We start from the raw sequence: 3,346 nt of genomic DNA on the forward strand, positions 1-3,346 counted from the left end.
CAAGTGCCCATCGATCCACAAATGGATTAGTAAATTGTGGTATATGTACACCATGGAATATTATGCAGCCTTAAAGTCAGATGGAGACTTTACCTCTTTCATGTTTACATGAATGGAGCTGGAACATATTCTTCTTAGTAAAGTATCTCAAGAATGGAAGAAAAAGTACCCAATGTACTGAGCCGTACTATGAAAGTAATTTAGGGTTTTCACATGAAAGCTATAACCCAGTTACAACCTAAGAATAGTGCGAAGGGGAAAGGTAGGGGAGAGGGGGAAGGTGGGTAGTGGGAAGGAGATTGGTGGGATTACACCAGCGGTGCATTTTACAGGGGTATATGTGAAACTTTGTAAACGTTCTGTGAAGCTAGTTAATGATTCCCCATGAATATATCAATGTACACAGCTATGATTTAATAAAAAAAAAAAAAAGAAAAAGAAAAAGAAAATCGCTGTGTTAAAAAAAAAGAAACTGTACTCTCGGGCTTTGTCTTTGAAATCCTGGAAATGAGCCAAAGTTAGGGAAAGGGGTGTCATCTGCATCTGTCCCCTGTTGCCCTCTAAATATAACAAGACCCACACTATACAAATAGTACACAAGATACTTCCAGAAAGCAAGTGCCTGCCCTTACGTGTTTCCAGGCAAAACTGAAAATGAGACAACGGTGTAACTTCACCCAGGGGTCGCAATCCACCTTGTTTCTCAACCAGAGGAATCATCTGGTCTTCTTGATCAGGGACTGGGTGTTCCACGTCCCAGTCTCCCATCCATGGGACGTTTCCTCTCCTACTCTGCCAGGGGTTCCACATCCCGACTGTTGGGGTTCCGCGTCCGGACTGTAGACTTAACAAAGGAAACCAACACAGAATAGGACAAGACAAATATACAATGCCGGCACACGTGCACTCACCTTTGGAGTAGGTTCTCAGTGATTTGGGGGGGCAAATCCCGGTTGAGTCCCCAAATGTTGTGCCTAGGTCGCCGGGTACCCCTCATAAATCACCCGAAGACCAAGTCCGATGCAAAAGCAAGAGGTAGTTTATTCACAAGCTTGGGCTTAGGCTTCTCCATTCCTAATGCAGCAGAAGGGCAGAGAAGCCCCGACCGCAGAGGGAAGAGCAGTTTTAAGGATACAGAAAGGAAACAGGGAGGGGGGATAGGGGCTTAGGGAACTGGACAATGTTTGTTGTCAAGGTTTGATCTGAGCTAATTAGCCTGGGGTAAGTATTTACTACTACTGGGGTCCAGGGTGAGTGCCATTATCGCTCAGGGCAGACATACTGAAGCTGCGGGTGGGGGAGGAAGCAGGTTGCCTATCACCTTTGGTATGCAAGCAGGTTGCCTATCACCTTTGGTATGCAGCTGCAAATTGAAGGCTGTGGGGCAAAGTGGGGTCAGTGAAGGCTGTGAGACAAAATGGAGTTAGTTTTAACAAAATGGAGTTAGCTTGGTCCTTTCAAAACTATATGCTAACATATGAATAACCTTTGTTAATGAAGAAACAGAAGCAGACATAATGATTAAGATACATTCAGTTACTGATAGCTAGTTGTACCCTAAAGGGCATTATCAAAAAGAGAAATTGTGCTGCAGAGAAAAGCTCTCTCTATATACACAATGAAAAAATAAACTGCAAGATTAACACAAGCATGATTAATACTGGAAAAATCACAGGCCTCCAAAATTTCTCCACGTTTGTTATAAAAGCCCTCTGCACTCAGCTAAAATTAAAATGATCTTTAAAGGATAACGCTTGCAAAGTTTAAGTCTTTTCAGTCACAGAAACTGCAATGGAAATAAATGTAGAGTCATTTTCAAAACAAAAGCAAAAATAATCTATTCTTCTGATGGCATGCATGATTAAAAGGTCTATGCAAGATACATTGCTCTAAATTCCCAAAGACTAGGGAAAAAAAGTCAAGTCAATTTTTAGTTTTCAGATGGTCAAAGGCAGGAGTTCAAATCTTCTGGATCTTTTCACCAACAACTACTGGATTTTATTTTCTGATTTTCTCAGCAGCATCAGATTTGTAATTGTCAGAGCAATTGTGTATGTATGAGTAACAGTGTACACCACAGTAAACATTTCCACATTGGCATTCAAACCTAGTAAGTCCCACTTTCTTCCTGTACATGAAACAGCTATTTTTTTTTTTTCAAGAGACTTGCTTTGCTCTTTGGATGACTGCTATGTCATATCTGATACTCAAGTTGCAGATCTTGTTTCAGGTACTGCTTTATCCACAGAGGTACAGGGCTTGGCTGCATACATGAAGATGTAGAGTCTAGCCTCAACTGAACTTCTGGGACACTGCCCTCTGTGCACTGAACTGGTAAAGATTCAGACAGACTACTGACAAAAGTTGCAGGTGGGCTTATTCTACAATTACTACTGTTCTGTTTTTGAAGATGTTCTTCATAGCATACTGAACACGTGCCATTTGTATGAGGGTTTCCATAAAATCCACAGCCACTGGAACAAAGCATAGGCACTTGGCTGTGATTAGTTTCTTGAGCCATGTTCCTCTGTTGCACACACAGTTGAGATTGATGAGCAAAGAGCTGTCCTGTATCTTGAGACAGACATTAGCTTACTGCCTTCCCTATCCTCATAAGCAGCTACTTAAAGTTTGAGTTTTATGCAAGAAAACATTTTACAGCCTTCAGGGCTTTACTGCAGCAGACTTCAGATTCATTCCTGGTGGCGGCTCTCTCCACCTGACATGATGCCCGCCACCACCGGTTGCTGCTGGTGAACTGGGACAGCTGAAGCGCCGAAACGCTGCTCGCTACCGCCCTGCGGCTGTCGACCCATCCCTGTGCATTTACCTTCAGAGGGAGACAATTAACTTGGGCCCAAATTCCCCAAGGATACTGTGAATCTCCCTCAATATTCTCTGAAATTCTCAAAACTGATTTAGATTCTATAACCTGTACCCATGTGTCCACTCTGATTTACTGCATTGATGATCTTCTACTCTGTAATCCACCTAAACAAGGTGCCCTTTTAGACTCTTATTCTTTTAAAAACTCGAGCTTCAAAAATGCCATAAAGCCTCTAAGTCTAAACTTCAGTGGATACAGACAACTGTTACTTACTTAGAACACGAAGTATCTCAAAGGACTCAAAAACTCACCACCAAACACCTTGAGTCAATCTTGTCTATTCCCCTTCCCAAAAGTAAAAAACAACTACGTAAGCTCTGCTTCAGGAGCACCACAGCAGCCGGCGCAGGCGCTGCCGCCACGGGGCCGGCGGAGCTGTCATCCACTGGCCCTTTACTACTCTTCTCAGAAAGGATCTGCTACAAGACTGGGAGTGTTGACTGCCGGAAGGAGCAATGT

The 3,346-nt window shown here is 43.0% G+C and overlaps 1 pseudogene; it reads right to left on the reverse strand.

Moving 5' to 3' along the window:
• Positions 1 to 1,959: 1,959 nt before the first annotated feature.
• On the reverse strand, positions 1,960 to 2,694 carry LOC128578289 (AN1-type zinc finger protein 6-like; annotated as a pseudogene).
• Between the last annotated feature and the right edge of the window lie 652 nt (positions 2,695 to 3,346).

Source organism: Nycticebus coucang, chromosome X (assembly GCF_027406575.1).
Source record: "Nycticebus coucang isolate mNycCou1 chromosome X, mNycCou1.pri, whole genome shotgun sequence".
In the NCBI taxonomy this organism is placed as follows: domain Eukaryota; kingdom Metazoa; phylum Chordata; class Mammalia; order Primates; family Lorisidae; genus Nycticebus; species Nycticebus coucang.